This window comes from Amblyomma maculatum, chromosome 11 (genome assembly GCF_055883805.1).
Source record: "Amblyomma maculatum isolate TAMU_Amacu chromosome 11, ASM5588380v1, whole genome shotgun sequence".
In the NCBI taxonomy this organism is placed as follows: domain Eukaryota; kingdom Metazoa; phylum Arthropoda; class Arachnida; order Ixodida; family Ixodidae; genus Amblyomma; species Amblyomma maculatum.
In genome coordinates this window covers 150,202,296-150,223,277 of record NC_139354.1, presented here as the reverse complement: position 1 = coordinate 150,223,277, position 20,982 = coordinate 150,202,296, and positions in this window count along the sequence as shown.

Sequence of the window (20,982 nt, the reverse complement as noted above, 5' to 3'; positions counted from 1 at the left end):
GCGAGAGGGTACCTTTCTAAGTGGACTCAGCTAGGCTTAATCTGATTTCCGTGAAATATATATGGAAGGGTGCTTAAACCAGATGCTATCAGGCTTTAAGTATACCTGCAGGTAAGGGCCCTGCCAACTACTATATTTAATAAAGAAAATTTGATATATCTAGTCGTCACTTAGTGTTTGTCATATATACTCCCTCAAGCACAATTAATAGTGGTCTAATCGAGCTGCTTGGTTGATACTAAAAATGAAAACGCAGCACTGACACCAAACATGGACGGGCTACTGCTCAATTAAAACGCCTGGAGAGAGTGCAATGTAAGTCAACTTAATCGCTTTCACTTCTATCTTGTCGACTGCGACGTAAAATATCGGCAGCACTTGTGCAGTGGTCACCTTTACAAACCAAGCATGCAATGCGTCTGGTCATCGACTGGCAGCTGTCGGCCGGCGCATCGTCGCCGTCGATTCTCCTAGCGACGCCACGCCCTCCGCGGCACGGATTCAACCCTCTTTCCAGTTTGGTTGCTAATGGCCATCAATTTTCGCTGATTATTGCACTATAAGCAGGTAAGCCATCTCTACTAATTGAGCACATAAAATATTTTATCGAGTTTAGTTTACAGCGCAGCCCTATGGCAGTCGCGTAACCGGCGAAGCTAATAAGGAGCACATCAGAGGACGAAAGTTCGGCGATTCACTCTGATGCATATTTCACGCACTGTATTTGTTAGAGACCAACATGGAATAATTTGAACAAATTGTTCGATATAAACGGTCATTTGGTTGCTGGATATACCATTGCTTGTAAATCCGGCCGCGCAAAATATATAGTAAAAAAAATTCACTTCTTTTTCCATATTTTATGTTCACAACAAACATATGCATAACCACGCACTGAGATCAAGTGCAACATGAAAATTCGCACTTCCACTTCAGTTCGAATAATAGCTCTCGAGGTCAAATGTTCGAATGAGTCGCGTTACATATGCTGTGTATGCGAGGTGGGTACGTGGGGGACGAATTAAACTGCACTGCAAAAGATGGGTTGGTTTGGTTTATGAGGTCCCGAAGCAACTCGATCAGGCTATGAGATACGCCGTATATAGTGGAAGGCTCCGAAAATTTCGACCAGCTAGCTGGGTTTTTACCGTATCGCGCAGTACACGCGGGCGCCTTGTTAGTATTCGCTCCCATCGAAAAGCAGTCACCCCAGTCAGGATTGAATCCCACACCCTTGGACACAGAAGTCGAGTACGCCAACTGCACCAGCACAGCGGGGAAGGGGGGGGGGGGGGGACTGCAGAAGACACTGTTGCGTTGTTGGGTGCTTGGTTTTGCCCGCGGCTGCTACGTTTTTGTGACATGGCCATGCAGTCCCGTTTCACCTAGCTTCCACTGGGCCATCGCAATTCAATCTTGACTTCCTATAAAATCGCAACCATGCAATTCCTGGCACGAAGTCGCCTCCTGGTCGAATTAGCATGGCTTACCCTGCTCGAGTCGCCAGACAGTTCGTTTATACACGCTGGCCAACAAAGACGTACGGGATCTGTTGGCTCTTAAATGATCACAACGGTGCACTGCAATGCCGATCGACGCCACGTACACGCTTACGGGCGGCGTGCAATACGTTGCAGCCTCCGCTGCTGCGGGTGCGAGTCGTGAAAAAAGAAACTATATGCCGGGACTGCGGGCATTGCAGAATTAACATGCAGTTTCACGGGTTGGTTCGGCTGGAGGCTTTTAATTGTGCCCGTGTATGCGGTGCGATTTCTGCGGTGGTGTGGAGCAGGCAATAGGTAACACGTGGTAACAATTAATTAAGCAGGCGCTGGTATATAACTGATAATACTTTTTAACTAGTCATGCGCACTAGCGCCTCATTTACTAACAGCTATAGGTTTGCTGAGGTCGCAATTATAATATCTATATCGGTATTTTAAATTATCATCCCCGCTTTTAGAATATGAATTTAGGCCGCGCATGGCAGAAAACGAAACCTCTCGGTCGAGGATAATTTAGTGCGCGCGGCATATATATGTACGGGTGTACGTTGTACGATCGCTTCGCTAGCCATTCCTCCCGGGCGCTCTCGAACATTATGAAAGGAGTGACACCCGCGGCGGTGCGTGGCGCGTATTCAGCATGCATGACTAGCGTGGCGATTTGCGCTCACCCGCTGTATAGTTTCGGTTTCGCCTGCGTACGGCCGAAACTACCCGAGCAGGTAGCGTAGATGGCAGCGTACTGCTCCGAAGTTGTCACTTGCTCCTTCGTAGCGCACAGGAGGGACGGCAAGCTTCGAGAGCAAGGTATACCCGCACATATGAAACGGGCTCATAAGTGAGCCAGGTCATATCCTCCTCTATTTTTTTTCGAAAAAAATAGAGGAGGTTATGGCCAGGTACGCGCTCGATCATCACAGTGGTTTCAATTTGGCCCGCGCATAAAAATTTCTTGCGCTAAATATGCCAACAAAATTATGTTTTGGGAAAGTTTACACTGATATAGATACTGATATGGGCGTCGGCATGAACCCCTGCATGGTGCCAACAGATTCTTATTCACTGAAACTGCATTGTCAGAACACTTAGTGACATAATTTGTTCATTCTAGAAGGACAAACTCGTGGAAGTTTAAATTTTGGGGCTTGTGTTATTAAATTAAGGAAAAAAGTATGGGAGATGGAATAAACCCCACCCTTTACAACCCCCTTTACTGATACATTATCACCAGGTTTGATTTGGTTGATTAATCTGATGCAAAAAATCATAAGAATAGCAATAAATGGACAGCAGAAGACAATTAAGTAGATCAATTTGGTAGTTAAAACCTTAAGGGTCACTGTATCAAATGCTTTTTGAAGATTAAGAAAATGTAGCTAATTTTATTTGAGTTGAACATGCCCATGCTTCTCATTTAGTGAATCAGTATATACAAAGCATTCCTCATCACCTGATGGGAATGCTTAAATTTGTTCCCATTTTAAGTTTGACACGAGATTTAGTGACAGAAGAAAGGAAGAGGTGTCAAAAGAAGAATGAGATAATCTCGAAAATGCCTGGAAAGCAGCTTCATTCATCAAATTGACAGGTTGAAAGAAGCCGGCTATCCGGAACATGGTGTCATCTCAGTTGCTGAAGGAACCTATAAAAAAATGAAAACAAACAGCAAGGAAGCTATGCCTAACACAGTGGACAGAATACAACAAAATCTGGTTGCAATACCCTATCTGCACAGCATATCGCATGATTTGAAACGAATAGGCAAAAAAGTGAATATCGAAGTAGTTTTTACAGCTTCAGAAAAGTTATCGAAGCTTTGTAGGATCACTCAAACTTGTGGTGTGCAGTGACGCACATGTAGCATAAAACACCAGACTTTATTTGTACCCTGCAGCACAGGTGTGGTGTATGAGATCCCATTAAGCTGTGGGAAATGTTACATTGGACAAACGGGTAGATGCCTCAATGAACGGCTCTGAGAACACAATTATAACTATGAAAAACGTGCAAAAAAGAAACATCTGCTAAGGAAACGTTGCTTTGCACTGCAGCAGGTGCACAGGTTGTATGCCCTGGCTTCTACAGGGCTTAAAGCCAGGGGGTGTGTCAGAGACCCCCCCCCCCCCCCCCATAATATTTAAGAGGGGTCCGAGATCCCCACAAGCTTGAATTTAAGCATGAGGACTGTAAGAATACAAACCAGGTAACCATTGTTTTGTTCTTGTCAGTGGTGTAATTGGAAGATTTTTTCTCTACTGTTTCAACAGTTTCACATTGAGTATTAATAAAAACCAGAAATGGAGAAAAATAATGATTTCTCCCCTTTGTATAAAACGATTTGCAAAACAGGCAACCAGCCACTTTCTCTCTTTATTTCCCTTTCCACCAATGCTCGAATCACTACAGACCCCCTCCGATTGAGCCAGACTTTAAGCACTGGGCTTCACAAAACAAAGATTATTGGTAGAAGCAACAAGCAGATTACAAGAGAGATTCTGGAGGCAAGAGTCATCAAACAGAAAAAGGGCTTGTGCGTCAGTGCACCTTCGATAATGCTCAGTGAAAAAGAACTTGAGATCCTGTAAGTAGCATAGGCTTACTCAAAATGCTTAGTATGTTATATCTTTTCTTGTATGGCAGTTTTTGGTTCTATATCTGGTGGTTTTTAAGGCTAACGACACGACTTAATCCTGCTCATTCATACTTTACATTTTGACAACAGAAGCCCGTATACAGCTCAACCTGGCTTTTTCATTTGTCTTCATCGAATGTTTAGCGGTGAGGCATGTGCTTGCTCATGGTGTATACTACTTCACTTGTGTTTTGGATTTTTGTAATTTCTTGTTTATTGTTACTTTTTTTTTTTTTGTCAATGCTTTGTTAGGAGAGAAAACTGGTATACGTGTATATGACGTTTTGACTTCGGCTGAGTCACATTTTATGAAAATGTGCATAAATTCCTCCGTTTTCCAATAAACCTCAGTTGACAGTCAGTGCTGTGTTCATCTCCCTACCACTGACCACATCTATCTCAATCTCAAAGACCTCATTCCAAAAGTAACATGCACAAGTATTGATACAGCCATAAATTTATTACAATGAATAAGACTTTGCTGTCAACCATGATGAACTCGACTTTCTGCAACATCTAATGTCAAAGTGAAAGTGATCGCTCCTTCTGCTTATATGCTTCGCTTATTATTAAGGAGATTATTAAGTTGGTTTAGACCTTAAGGCAGAATATTAGTTTAAATAGTTTAGTCACACAAACAAAAACACACGGAAAAGAAATTATAACCGAGCTTTTTCTTGGCTGAAGCGCTGTACAGAGGAAGAAAGTAATCATATTTACACAGGTGGAAGCAGCCTCAAGCGTTTTAGAACAGCTCAGGGGGCAGTAATAAAGTAACTTCGGAGCAGCTTTGAAGCAATAAAACCAGAATTTTGGAGCAATCACATTATGTCTTGGAGCAAGATTCTAGACTCGCTTTTAATAATAGAATTCTAGCTTCCTCACTTAACCCTTTGGCTGTTGAATATTCAAAAAAAAAAAAAAAATCACCTCCAGTGTCGAACTATTTCAAACGCTATGTGTTTAGCGCAATACCCGTACTGCAAAAACGCCGCGGGACGGCATGCAGCCGCAGCACCTGTACGGCAAAACCAGTCAAAGGGTTAAATAGCAGCAAATGGAATGCTGCCTTCTACACTTCATAATTGAAGATCGTTTAACTAAGATATTTATACTGTTTTGTAAGATTAAAAGGTGGACTTTACAACTATAATGCGCTCAAGTATTGCCACTAGTTTGAAGTTCACATCAATGAACAGTACATTTCTGCTTTCTATCTTGGGCATATGCTTTTTGATCCTGCGCCTCTGCCGATAAATTTTTGGGTACTGGCCAGTAACGCCTTCAGGGAAGATAGGTGACACTTTAAGTATAGCCTTTTTCCCCTTCAAATTCATTACTTTATGGCCTTCTGTGCCTGCTCAAATTATTGCTTGAGCTATCTTAGTTTCAACACACTGGCGATAGGCCCTGTATGACTTTCCAACAGTTTTGAAAACACATTTAGTGACTGGCACCTAAGTGGCATCACCTCCATAAGAGTTCCAAGTATGCTTTTGTCTGTCGTAGGCATGACAGGCTAGATGGTGAAGCACCTGCTTGTATTCACAGCAGAATCGCTACAAACAAACCGTGTAGTTCGTTGCAGCTGGACAAGTTTCCAATGGCTCGTAGTCATCATCGGCCAGACTATACCAACTGCTGGGTGAAGGCCTCTCCTATACTCCTCTACCTGTGCCAGCTGCATCCACTTTACTCCTGCAAACTTTTTAACCTCATCCGCTCACCTAGCTTTCTGCTGTCCCCTGCGACGATTTGCTTCCCTTGGAATCGTTTATGACCCTAAGCGAACATCGGTTGTCCTCTCTACGCATTACATGCCCTGCCCATTTCATCTTCTTGATTTCCACTAGAATGTAATTAACACAAGTTATTTCTCTAACTCACTCTATGTGCTTCCTATTTTTTAATGTTACACCTACCATTTTTCATTCCATAGTCATCTGTGTTGTCCTCAACTTAAATAGAACCCTTTCGTTAGCCTCCATGTTTCAGCTCCATAGGTGAGTAAGTGTAAGATAAGAAAGGAATACTGCAATCAAATTCTAAATTCTAAGTTCATTCTAAGTTCAAAAGGCAAGCCACCATGTCAGTGTTATCACTCAGTACCCTAATTTCTAAGTTCAATATCACAGGAAAGACAATTGTGCCAAGCTCAAGCTTAACACCGTTCAACATGATCCAGTTACATACATATATATATATATACATATATATATATATATATATATATATATATATATATATATATATATATATATATATATATATATATATATATTCCTGCCGAACATAATCACAGTTCCCATATTGTAAGGAATCTTTATCAACCATGCTTTTATTTATGTGTTTATTGATACCTCAGAGGTCCTAATGCAAGACTACAGAAGGAATGGGCTTGTGCACAGTGATAAATGGCGACAGGCTAGTGGTATACATGGCTATGATTAGACAGGTTCTTCGATGGCAGTATTGAAGCTTACAGGATCACTGATGAGGGATGATTCCAGTTGTTAACAGTGCTTGCGAAGAATGACTCATGAAATGTAGTTGTGCGGGCATGCGGTGAAACGCCACTTTTACGACAACCTGTGCGAGGTGTTCTATACACAGGTTAGCCGAGACGACTGCCATGAGGTCTTGTATGAAAAGCTTGTGATAAAGACAGGGGCATGAAGTACAGTGACGAGAACAGAGACTGTAACAGAGATTTCATGGCAGAGATAGTATTTGAAGGAATGAAACTGGTGGCATGGTTTTGAACAGGCTCATAAGGTTAAGTAAAGTTACAGTAGTGTGGATCAACTATATGATTGGTATATTAAAGTTGTGATCACACAAGGATTTTGTAATCTAGTAATTTTACACAAGAAGGTGCCAGCCATGGGTAGGTTAGGATAGAGGTATCCAACAGTTCTATTAGAGTAATTAGTTACATGGCTTACAGGCAAGACAATGTTAAGCCATTAGTGAGGTGAACACCAAGGTACTTAAACGAATTCTTGGAAAAAGTAGTACTAGTGTTAATTTTGTAAGTAGGATGTGTTGTTTTGGCAGTGGTGAGAAGAAATCAACTGTTTAAAGCTTCTCAGGGACGGAGGCCACATAGCACATCACTATTGTATGCGAATTAGATATAAGGCAGAAGCGTCGGACGAGTTGGTTACAGAGCAGCGAAGTACACAGTCATCAACTAAAATGTGGATGGTAGAAGTTACTGAAGGGAGATCGTTAAGAGTAAGGGACAGTGCTTTGTGGAACACATAGCTGAAAGAAAACTTTGAAAAAGAGTAACAAACCGCAAGCGGTCGGTCAGAAAGCCTTGGATTAAACTCGTGGATAGAGGTTTGTTCAATTCAGGCAGCTTCAGCAGAATGTGGGCAATATGAAAAATGCGTGCAGACAGGCGACGCAACTTGGGAAAAGCGGTAAAAGAAAATCGAGTACCGAACCTGCTGGATATTTTTTTCGAAGTTAATATTGGGATATATTGAGGGCAAAAGGCACCATTTCGGCTCCATCTTAGTGCCTATACCCTGTGCGATTCAGGGAACGTAGGAACGGGTGAACGCTAAATATTTTTTACACACTCTTGTACACTACGCGAACGCGCACACCTCGTGAATAACACGAAATAGAAGTGTCCTTTCGCTAAGGCAGTTTTGGGAAAACTGCTCGCAGCTTCGAAAAGACCCGTTTTATCTGGAGTGCCCGGCATTGCAAAAGAAAGAACACATAAACACCCTTCCAGAATCAGCCAAGCGATCACATACGGTGATTACATAAACACCGCGACCTTCAAAACGGAAGCCAAGACCACCTACACGTTGAGAATATTCTTCTTCCATGGTAGCACAAACCAAATCACGATCCCCATACACAGGCCTTTTACATACGCTCTTGGTTTCTAGTATGCCACACTGTGCAGCATTCATGCTTCAAAAATAAATCCAAGCAACACGCAAATATGATTTGTTGCAGAATGAACGGAGAGACCGACGGGGTCCGCAGGTAAGAGCACTCTTTCAACTTCCGTGGATGCACGAAGCCTCTACTGCGTCTATCGCCTCTGTCGTTACTAACGTAATCCATGAAGAAACTGCAAGATGAGCACTGAGGCACGAAATGTGCACGGCGCAAAAATCGCGATTCACACGACCACACATTCCAAACGTCGTTTACAAACACACGACACGTGATCTGACTTTGGCTCTCCTGCAAAAACCCCAATCCGAAAATAATAAACAAAGCCAAGCCAATCCATGGGTTGCAATAACGATTTGCTTATTTTCACCCGGTTGCACCAAGCTTCTAGCTTATTCCAACCGGGTCGCAGCAACGCCGGCCGTTAAAAATTGTTTTAATACAAAATGCTTCATATTATTTATTGTGACACATTAAAATCTTAGCTGGAACTTTTATTTTGGAATAATGGGGTAATTACTGGTGGCTCGGCCAAAGTCTCGGCTAAGCCAGCCTAAGCATAGTTTCTTACTCTTACCTAAAGGGAAAGCTGTGCTGCCGTCTATAGGAGTTTACATGGAGTTTTCAGACGGCCAGTTCAGCCACCATGGGCGCTCAAAGCATCATGGGCCGGAGAGCTACCGAGTGCAGAACTACAACTTTTGCCCAAAACTAATGCAAAGATAAACGTTGTTCTATCGTAAATAATGTCCTAAGATTGAATATTGTGACTAAATTACAAAAAGAGAGAGAAACAGAATGCCAGTGTGAGATTTATCCAATAAAAGCGATGACTCTTTCTCCTATTGGCTTAGTTTTGAGCAGCACAAATACCAATATTTCGCACTTAATAGGCAAACTTTGAAATAAAAAATGGTATGAGAATATTTATCGTTGTGCAATCACTTAAGGAAGTCGTTAGTGGCATTTCGGGAAACAGAAACCATTTATTGGCGACGTCTGCTTTTGCGCCTCGCTACTATGGCTTTCGCGGTCTATGTACGCACCTTCAGATGATGATGATGGCGAAAAAGAAACATCGCAGTAACGCCACTCCACGTACCCGAGAAAAACCGACTGTCCCGCAACAAGTAGCACACCGGCCCATGATTCTTAGTGCGCCCATGGTGGCTGAAGTGCAGCGCCCTCAGCTTCCCCTCTACGTAGTGTAAGGAACTCTATGAGCCTAAGCCTACGCCAGCCATAGCCGCTAGCCGCTCAGCACGAGTGGCCGTGTTCTCACCGTAGCTTCGCTCTTCGGCGTGCGATTCACAATCCGGTGCATCTAGCCGTGTCGTGGTAAGTAAATATCTTTTAATGCACCCATCAGGGTTATTTAAGTGCTCTTCAATATGTCTAGTAATTAACAGCGCAAATTTTGGTTTTGGGAGGGGTTCATTTGGTACGAGTGTTCCAACGGTCAGCACGGACCGCAAAATGCTTCTGTCTGTTAAACCAATCGCTTATTCACGCTGAAATTCGGCACACGTATAACATACAACCGTCTGTCTTTTTTAATACCAGTTTAGATTATGTACTTGCCTGATTCGACCACAAATCATTCGAAATCCTTCTGCAGCATCGTTGCCGCGGCGACCCATCAGCAGTCAAGCCTTGTTATCTGGGTCGCCGACCGCCGATGCTGCAGACACATATTTCAGCTTGATTGTAATCGTATCAGGCAAGTAAATTGGCTAAACTGATATTAAAAACGATACAGTTATGTACTATCTGGCAAATAACAGCCGATTAAGCGAGCGGATTAACCGATAGAAAGATGTTACGATTCGCGTTTAGCGTTTCACGTTGCAACAGTTAGAACGCGGCTCTGGTTAAAATCGCATACGTTCCTAATGTGTGCTCCCAGAGGCACTGCTTTTATCTTTTTAGATAGATAGTAGTGGTAATCTCATCCCATGATTGTCATTCGCTGTGCAAATGTTTTGCGCGACCAAACAATTTCGAGTATTGTGTATATATTGTGGTATATTGAACTGCATTTTTTTTCTAGCTGCAGTGAGGAGCCTACACTCGGACTCAAGGGGCACTTCTGAGGCTGTCGCGAAATCGTGGCCGAGGCATTCATCGGAACGGTCAGCTCAACCCGCAAGAGCACATCTAAGCACGTTCTTCTTGATGTATGTACATATCGTGAAATAAAACTTTCATTTCACTTAAGACTAGTTCTTTTAATAAGAACAGTGGCCTGCCACCGTTTTATAAACAAATGCATGTAAATACCACGCGGATTTGCTAGGTATGCATGCTACTATGAAACGTCCGAGAGTTGGCACTGCCTTAATAATAGTGTTCCATGGAGGCTCCGTAGTTGGATTGCGGTTACTGATGTGATGTTATTGCAGGTTATAAAGATCTGCAGGTGGTCGAAATAATTGCAGAACCATCCACTATGGCAGCTCTTTCTCTTCCTCTTTTAACTTTCTTCTTCCTTCCATTACAATGTGGTTCAGATGTTCACCAGGAAGTGTGACAGATACTGTATCTTTCCTTTCCAACACCCTAAGAATGGTGTCTGTATGCAAGCTCCCTGGACTACCCCTCCTCTCCATGGCAGCTGACATTTGGCAGAGCATACGTGCCCACTTGTAGTTCAAGGTGAAATTGCGGCATCGAATGATTGTGACGAACGTGGGCAGCAGAGCATAAAAAGCTGTAGGCAAAGCTGCCCCTTCCTCTGCCACCTTCACAGAGTCATTCTATGAGTGAATGTTTTTTATGCTACTTTTAATATATCTACACCCGAAAAAAAAATCCTTTTACTATGCATCCAAAAGGCAAGCAATGAGCCAGTGTCTGCAATCCAAATAAAGAGCTTAAGGATGCCTTGTCATGCCTTCACTGTTCAGGTACTGTCATGAATATGCACACAATGGATACACTTTACTGAAAGCCGCATTTTTTTATCATGATTCTGGGGGGTTCGCCTTTACAAAATATGCGGTCCCACGCGTAGCAGTCAAATTACTTGCAACTTACAAACTACTAAGAGTGTAGGGACACCACACTGAAATCTGTTTCAAATGGCACACTGTTGCGTGTGCTGGATAATACTGGAAAAATACTGGGAAAATGGAAAACAATATAGTAGCAGGTGGCTGTTATCACGTGGCAACTCCTTGAGGAGTGTGCTGCACAAGACAATGTGTGGATATGCGAACCACAGTGACTTTTGGTTAATTCTTCGTATTATCTTCTCCCAAGTTAGGGGAGCAGCCCTCTTTCGAGCATCAGTCACAACTTGTCTCCCACACATACGGAGATACAGAGAAAGCAATAAAGAGGAAGCGGACAGATACCAACCAACTGCAGGTACACATTGCTACCCTGCACAGGAAAGCTGAATTGACAGAAAAAGATTAGCCAATGGTACAATATTGGGAGTTCAAAGTGGGACACACGAGCTCGTAAATAAATTCACAAAACCACTGCGCTCCTCACATACCATCACGTAGGATTCCCTGGAAATGTACTTCAGCTGCATCAGGCAGTGCGACGGCTGGAGCAACAATCCATCACCTGCCCAGTTCCAGTGTGCCTACAGGAGCACAACTGTACATGCAACTGTGTTTGCTTCAAAGAACTGCAATGTCTCCACAGAGTTGGAAGGCATTTCCTTATTCAGGAGCCAGCCACAGCAGATCAGGCCCTGCATGGAAGACAGAAGCTATGGATTTCAACTGCGAACAGCTGCATTGCCACAGTCGCTGCTTGACCATGACTACTTTGCTCTAAGCGAATGTAAAAGCAAAGTCGTTAAGTACATAGGTGGCTATGTAATCAGGGAAATCAAGCAGCACACTTCATTGCACGGAATGTGCTGCACTCCTTGTGTCTGACGGCATAAGCAGTCTGTTAACATTGATTAAGAACCAAAGCGGCCTCATTGAATCATCGCACTTTGTTCATGCTGCAATGCATGCTTCTGAAAGAAAGCTGCAATAAAAACCAGATGTTGAAAAGCACAATGTGACTGAACTCACATTAAAAGTGCTCAGAGAATTTGTGCAGAAACACAAAGCCATACTGCAGGAATGTGTAGACTACACTGAAGATCCACACCATGTCATCACCCTGACACACGTGGTGCAAAAATAGTACATTGGGTTACGGCTCCGAGAGATTGCCTGCCGTGTGACCAAGAAAAAACCATGGTACTTACCTCAAGCATCAGTTCACAAAGCGTCTCAGTTTTGCGCACCAGTGAACAGTTTGCCCATGCCCTTTCTATAACACTGGTGTTTTTTTAATTTTCTTCAGTGATTTATGTTCAACACATTAATTTCTACAGAGTGTGCAGCATTCTTCTTTAAAGGACTAGCTTTTGGTTAGGGAATCACGTTTTTAAGCACATATTGTTTTGCTTAGTGAACAACTGTCAGCTAGCATTTCTGCCCAGGCACTCATGTGGATTGAGAGAGTGGATGCAAAAACTGACAACTGGCATTTATGGACGCTGTGAAGTGGTCCCTGTAAGCACTGAAGCCACTCGCGTGGACCCCTAGAAGAATCTGTGAAGTGGTCCCTGCTTGTTGTTGTTGTTCACATGGAGACTGTATTACAAGGGTGTAATGCGTGTGGCGTTCACAGCGAAGTGAGTTTGTGAAGTGTTTCTGCTGCATGACAGCGTGCCTTGTTTTAACGTTTTTACCTTGACACTCACCTAGAAGTGGCCACTTGGGTCACGGCAAAAAAAAATGTTTGGGGGAAAGGGTAGGAGAAGTCGAGTATTTAAGCCATTTATATACTCACTAACCCGATGCCACTGGCTGGCATATATTAAGGCAATCGATCGGTGCTACCAACTCCCTTTCTTTTTTCTCGATACTGACCCTAAATCCGCCTCGCTGCGAATGAGATTATTGTCTACACAGCAGTACCTGCCATAGTTTATACATCCTTTTTAGTTTTGAAACTGCGCCTCCAAAAGCGGCCGCGCTTTGCGCCTAGGCACTGAGATGGCGCTGCGGTCGAAGTTCTCCACGCCGACTACGCGCCGATACGGTGATGCTGCGGTAGCATGCGTGCACCAATTTAGTGTTTTTTTTTTCATTCAAATATCATGTTTTTCTGTGTTAGTGCCTGCGAATCCTCAGCTGTTTTGCATATGTTACTATGCAGTTCAATGTGGGCGCCAGCATTGGTCATGAATTATTATTCGATTTACAAGTACCTCACGCTGCCGGACATTTATCGAGCGCAAACATTTCAAAATATTCATTCAGAGGGTAGGTGGTTTTTTTTTCAGTTATCTTTTGCAAAATCTGTCAGGACTGAGGAAACATATTATTATACGTTTTGAGCCATAATATTTCAGCACGAACCGCTATAACTGGGAGAAGAGGCACTTCTCTCCGCCGCCAAATGGCCGTGTGTCATGCAACTGGGAGACTACGGCACCCCGGAGAGCCAAATTGTTGCGAACAACATGAAGCGTGCGCAACACATACTTCTGGGAAGAGGTTATATTGCTAAATTCTACTAACATGCATTCACCGAAGAAGTGGTCAGAATCTAGTGACCGGCACGATCCCTCAGGTGTCATACATTTCCTAGCATATGACCTAATTATCTATATTGTACATCTGTCTACATCAGGAACGGCAAAATTTTAAACATAAGAATCAACAAAGTTGCACTCAGTGACACATGAAAGCGATGTGCGAAAGATACCGAGTAACTGAGAAGAGTGAAATTTAATCAACTGACTGGAAAAAAAAAATTGCGTTTTATGGTTACATAGAGATCGGCAGCTCTGGATGAAAATGTGCATTGATGATAGGCTAGGTTTTTTTTTAATGCAGGAATATTGCTAAAACTAAAAGCTGGCGACGCAGTCCGCGAAGTCAGTCGTGGAATATCTAGACGCGGACAACTGGTGTCGACATTGCCCATATAGATCTGACAATCACTTCGCTAGAGATGTAGAGACCATTTTGCACGTTTTGGAAACTATGCAAGGCTCGTTGGACCTTTAACAGCGGAAGGACTGTCTGCTACAAACAGGACGAATTTCTTTTTACAGATAAAAGGGGTCTAAAGCTTTTGAAAAGGATTAAGGTTCAAAAAACACAAAGGGCACTACGTTAATTCCTATTAAAAAACTGCGCTTTGCGGCCGTAATTTGAAGAGGCTGGCTGATTCGTGCCGTTTTAGCAAGCAGAAAAAACAAACAAATTACCCACTCAGGAAAGGGGCGAAGAAAGCGCCAAAAGCTCTTATAAAAGTATACAAGACCTGTCAGGTTAGAATGTATACCAATAACAGGAGGTGTGTCGATCCTTTATAAGGCAGTCCTTTAATCGCCTCAGGCCTCGGGTTCAAAATGCATTAACTGTCAGCGGCTTCACACATACGCCTCACAAATTTTTTCGGGTGGCGTGTGAGCTATTGCTCAAAACAATAATGATGAGGAAAACGTTAATTCGTACGGAACGCAATGGAAAAGGAGTGAGCATAGTGAGTACGCACTCGCTTCCAAGGCAACCTACCTAGATCACGCCGGAAAATCTAAAAGTAAGGGTGACACTGATGCTCCGCTGTTAAGACGCTATAGCGTTTCGCACATACAGGCAATATTAATGCTTGTCACCTTTCTTTTCTTTTTATTTTTACAATTTTTACTCACCGATACTTAGCATCTGCTAACATTGTCTTTCTATTCTGTGCAGTACACATCTTAACGCAGGTTTCATTTTTAACTATTTCAATAATTTAATTGGTCAATTGCACACTTTGAAATTTACCTAATTAGCATCATAGAGCATTGGCTCCCATTCTGAGCATCCTGACATCGTTGAACCCCCTTTTTCATACTTTTTTTTTTTTAAATTTCTTTCATTCCCCGTTCGTTTAGCTTCAGTGATTTCGTTAACTCACTATCGTCTACCACAAACCAATCGGTAATAAATCACTAGAACTAAAGATTACCACGGTACGATTTCTTTTACTCAGGCCCCCTATTATTTCCGAAGCGCGGTGCGGACTACAACTACTATGCCGACGAATTTTCGACCGTAGTACTTGCATAACCTATCGCGAAACACCTACCGCGACTGGCAAGACTGAAACACCGTTGAGTGTTGTAGCACGCGGTGGAACCTGTCATTGTTTGCACGTATACGTAGTATATGTACGCAGGCATTACAACCAAATGGCGAAATGCACACGCAAAAAAGGTGGCTGTTCTGCCCAAAGCAATAATTATCGCAGACGCCCATTTTTTGCTAAGAAGCAATCGTCCTTACTGTCACGGCACTCATGTCTATAAACCTATAAAGCGCAGATAATGACGCCACAGAGCGCGAGCAACGCTTCAGAGCAGTTCGGGAAGCAGTGGAGCGCGGCGCTTCTGTAGCAGACGACGCTCTTCCCTGGCGCAAAGGTCGACACTAGCGCCGCGGTGGCGGGAGCAGCGGCGGGCCGCCTGCTACCTACGGGCGCGCCGAGGAGATGCGGAACTGAAAAGGATCTATAAACGCTGGTACCTGCTACATGGAAAATTAAGTCCTTTTCAACGAACGACATTAATTTAATATTTTTTTTCTACGCACTGCTAAACGACCAAATTAATGCTTTTTGCAAATAATGGCATGGATAAAAATTGAGCATAAACAAACTTGTATAGGCCTTCGATATGTTATGAAAATTGTGTTGGTATCCATCCAGAAGCCGATGCAGACTCAGTCAGAGGCCCTGGGTAAAGTGCACTAGAAGGGTTGCTCATGATGTGAATGAATAAGTGCTATAAGTTCATATAGCTTGAAATAATGTTTTGAGGTCTGGCAATGATTTACTTTTGCTAGAACCCTCTTTTCACAGTGTACAGTGCAACCAGTGCTAGAAGGGTGTGAAAGAAGGTAAAATTGAAGCATGCACATTCAGATTCACTGCACACTCGATTAGTTGACGCCTTTTGTTATCCAAGAGAACATTCAAGAAATGCTGCATGTGCTAAAACTTTTCGTTAACAACAAGAACCAGCATAGATTTTGTCGTCCAGTTAGAGTTAAAACTTGTAATGAAATTGTCGTAAATGGTTCAAAGTATCATCACACTCGCGCGGTGTATATATACCTGATGTGCAAGAAGTTAAAAATAAAAAGCTGGATGAGCTCTGGCTAACTATGTGACCATAATCATTCCACTTAAAACCACTAAGTTAGCAGCAAGCAAACTTTGACGCAAAAACGTAAAAAAAAAAAAAAACATTTTGATACTAGGTCCTTCCATCAAGCCATTCATATCGCTGATTGCGTGTCGCGCCACATTTCGCCCTACCTGTGACATCAAGTAACACTAAACAAAGAATGTCATTGCAGATCGATCATGTACCGAGAGTCCGTCAGCCGTTTGCTCCATCAAAGTTGGTAGAATTAAAGCAACGCGTGCCTAACTGTGCGCCACCGTGCATCGTCGTAGGCTGGACAAACAAGAAGCTACAGTGAAGTCACTTGTGGCGTTACCTCTTGTACCTCTCGGCGTTAGGGAACAGGCGCCAGTGGGCCCACTGCCCTCTTCTAGTGCACTTTACTCTGAGGTTTAGAGATTGGTGAATAAACCTGCGGTGGAAGCTAGCAAAAAACGATTGGAAGATTGGTGGCTTAAAAACAGGAAAGTAACATAATGCCAGTAACGTAGGAACAAAAATTCAATGAATAGAATGATGATATAGTAAACTGATCTAAAACAATAATTAAGATATAAGAAAAAAAAGGAGCATGATAGCAACCGCTACTACCCTGTTTCAAAGGGGACGCTCCTATATTCCATCCATCCATCCGTGCTAAAGCCGAAGTGTGCTGCAGGCAGTGCGGGTGCGCCCACCGCTCCCGGCCGTGTGGTATGTGCGTTGCAGGATCGTGCTGTTCACTGTGGGTGCCTGGTTGCAAACAATGTTCTTCTTAGGCGTTAATAACAATTTGTCGCGGCACCCCTGCATCATTGGCGGCATTGTAGGTGCTTATATTTACTGAGAGGATGCCAACTGACGCGGCGTTGTACGTTCATCAGGTCCTAGTTTTCTTCAGATTTAATTAGAGAAGTAAGGCGATACACTTACCGATGGCATCTGTCAGCATGGTCATTCCACTTTATTTGTGTTTGCATATCAAAGAAGAATGTTAATGGGCATATAAAAAAATAGGACTTGAAAAATAGTTCCCCGTTTTATTTCATAGCCACTTTTTCACATCTGCACACGGGGCACAGGAAGATCAAAAAAAAAAAAAAAACCTTTGCCTATGTATGAAATACTTTCCTGAGACTGGCTTTATGTCACACCCTAAGCAAAGAACCATCATAGAAACTTTCTGTACCAGTAACTCTACCTCGCCACATGTTGTGAGAACAGCTCTGCTTGCTGTGTTTCTTTTGTTAATTCAGGCAAGGGCTTGCTAATTGTAACCATTTTTTCAATGAATCGGTTTCCAAAGTCATATGCTTCGGCTCCGCAGTATGCTTAGGACAGTGTCTCTGGGCGCACTTGGAACTTTCGTCCACGTTCTAGGATCAATATGCCACTAAATGGGTGACCACTTTTGACTGATAGCTGCTTTTAAGGCAGGGCACTACTTTGCGAGACAGAGACCATTTCTTACTCTTGGTCGACGCTTTAGTTGAGGTTGTGCGCGGCCGCACCGTCGAAACAGGCGGAACTTTGTCTCATCTGTCGCAGTGTTGTCGATCACATTCAGCGGCCCAGATTTGTATCTGTGTCTTTTTGGAGGCGGCTCCTGCAAGCAAAGGTTCCGTTCTTTTCTCTTGAGTGCCTTGTGGGCACTACATATTTCCGATACAGATCAAACAATGTTGGTACCGCATCAGCCTTTAGACGTGGTTTCTCTCGAGTGATCTCGCTCACTATGCCGTTTGCATGCAGTGATCTGGAACGAACATTCAATGCAACTTTCCTCAATATGTTTCTCAGACATAACACATGAATGTGTCAACCTCTTGTTTTGGCTTTTTATCGCTCTTTCTCACTCCGTCAAGCGCGTAGCGTACGTGGGCGCGGTGAAAAAAGCACACACTGCTTATTTTGAACAGTAGCTGCTTGTGCGCATCAGAAATAACACGTCCGGTTCATGCTGTCTCTTATACTTGGACTGTAGTAATACGGAAATTTGAGCTAGTTGGTACATGATTGCAAATTACCGGCGCTTTGGCGAGGAACAACGAGAGAGGAAAGACAAGGACAGGCGCTTCTATCAACTGAACGTTTATTCGAAGACACACGGGTTAAATACTCGTAGAAGACAACCGAAGGTACATGCGCTTCACAGATTTTTGTCTAGGTATCCAGATATGAAATCTCACAATCTTGGATGGTTACAGGAGGTGAGCTTATGCACGTATCACAATTCTTGTGAATATGATATAACTCTGACAATTCCCTAGTCAATTTATCTTTATGTCTAAACTTAATCTTCGTTTTATTAAAAAGCGGTCATTGTTTCTTATCAGGCACACTGGTCCCACTGAGTTTGTTCTAATGACAGTCTTTATAATAAAGGGCCAAATTGAATGAATGCCAGCACTATTCAAAGGTGTTATGTTTGCGCAGGCGCGTAATAATACATTTGCCGGTCTGCCCTATGTAATTGTTTCCTGTATTTAAAAGGTGCTTCATACACAACCCCCTCTTCACGAGAGAAAACGCAAATCATGGTCCACTTGGCACACAGTTTTCCTTGCACTTTTTCGTTTCTGATCCCTTGCCTTTCTATCAACAGCCAGTCAAATTTTACATAGCTTATTAGGAACCTAAATTAACACTAACTCCATATCTATTGCCAATTTGCTTAAGCCTATAGGATACTCGATAGATATACGGGATCACTGCATACTTCTTTCTATCGCTACTGATATGGACCTGTGTGTTATCTCTACTAAAGTACTTAATCTTTCTTAGCATTTTATTGCTAGCTAGAATTATCGCATCCATCGAGAAGCCCTCTAACCTTAGCCTTTGGAACTGTTGTTTGAAACTGCTGTCTATAGCGTGAACACCTGATTTTGTAACAGCAGAACCTAAACATCATCATCATCATCACCAGCCTGATTATACCCACTGCAGGGCGAAGGCCTGTCCCATATTTCTCCACTTAACTCGGTTCTGTGCTAGCTGCATCCACTTGACCCCTGCGAACTTCTTAATCTCATCCGCCCACCTAACTTTCTGCCGCCCCCTGCTACGCTTTCCTTCCCTTGGAATCCAGTTTGTTACCCTCAGCGACCATCGGTTATCCTCTCTTCGCACTACATGTCCTGCCCATGACCATTTCTTCTTCTTAATTTCCACTAGAATGTCGGTAACTTGAGTTATTTCTCTGACCCACTCTGCACGCTTTCTATCTCTTAATGTTACCCCTACCATTTTTCGTTCCATAGCCCATAGCGTTCTATAGCCATAGGGCTATAGAACCTAAACAACGACACTGCAATGCCACATTTTACTATCTTTGAATGACCTGTATGATAACTGAGCAAAGGCTTCTCTTACCACTGCAGAAAAGACCAACAACATGATTCAACCTTTTTCCAATCTTATATTCAAAAATTGAAGCTGGTTTCCCTCCAGTAATTCAAAGGTAAATTTCAACCAATGCCCACAGTCTACAAATGTTTTTAAAACATTTGTAGACTGTACACTCGCTGACTCTGGGACCTCCTTCTGCATGTATAAGCTGGAATGTACTGAACGGATATAATAAAATTGAATTGAATTGAAAAAAAGTGGGCTTCAACAAAAACGAGATAATCGTCGTTTAAAAAAGATAGACTTTTTTATATATTTGCCTAATTTGTCATTAATGAATCTGTCCACGTAAGAAAGAAATATGTTGCTAAGAACTGGAAACACTTTTGAGCCAATGCACAACCCAGATTTTTGTATAAATAGTCTGTCCTCCCATTCAACAAATGTGGATTTAAGATTAGACTATAGATCTAAAAAGGAGCCTACACTTTGAAATGAATGCCTCTTCATCATTTTCCTTTTCAATACATTTTTTAACACAATGGAGGAGCCTACTATGCGATAATGAATAGAATAAATCCTGCACATCAATACTGAACATGCCACACACACCAGTATTACTGCATTTCAAGCATTTCACAACTGCCACTAAATTAGCTGACTTGTTAACACGTCGTTCAGGGCTTAGAGATGGTTGTCGCATTGATACTTGTTGCTAATGTGCAGCTAAGCATGCGACTTGTCTTCTTCAGGAATGCGTGTGCCATGGATTTTAATTTAGATTGTTTCCTAGCTTGCTGCCACGGGGGCGCACAACTAAAAGTTTCGACTTGGTAAAAAACAGGTGAGTCCGCAGTCGGTGACGCAGTTTTGCACAGTATTGGCGGCTTCATGGAGTGCATGCTCGATCGTCCTGCATTACCACCTGTTGACCAAATAATGATGTCATCTGCATACAGAGCATTACGTATGCCTTCCGTGATTTAGAGTCGGTCAGGTAAGTGCAAACTGGTCAGGTTAAAAAGACGTAGGGAAAGTACTGATTCATGTGGTGTGCCCATGTGGATGGGGTTGGATCTATTATCGCCCAATCTGATGTGTATTGGACAATTTTGCTGGAATTCATTGACCTAGTTATAGGTGCGGACTTCACAGTGCATGCTTTGAAGGTTGTTGAAGATTTTGGAGTCCCTGAGATTATCGAATGCTCAAGTTGAGTGTCAGTATGGTGCGTAACCCTCATTTACGGGTTGTGTCAACGGCCTCATGTTCCAGTTGGAGGGGGACATCTTGCGTTAATAGGCGGCTGCGGAAGCCAAACATACTGTGGGGCAGCAGGTTGTCCTCAAGGTGGCGAGAGGGGCAGTGTTGCACTGCTTTCTCCA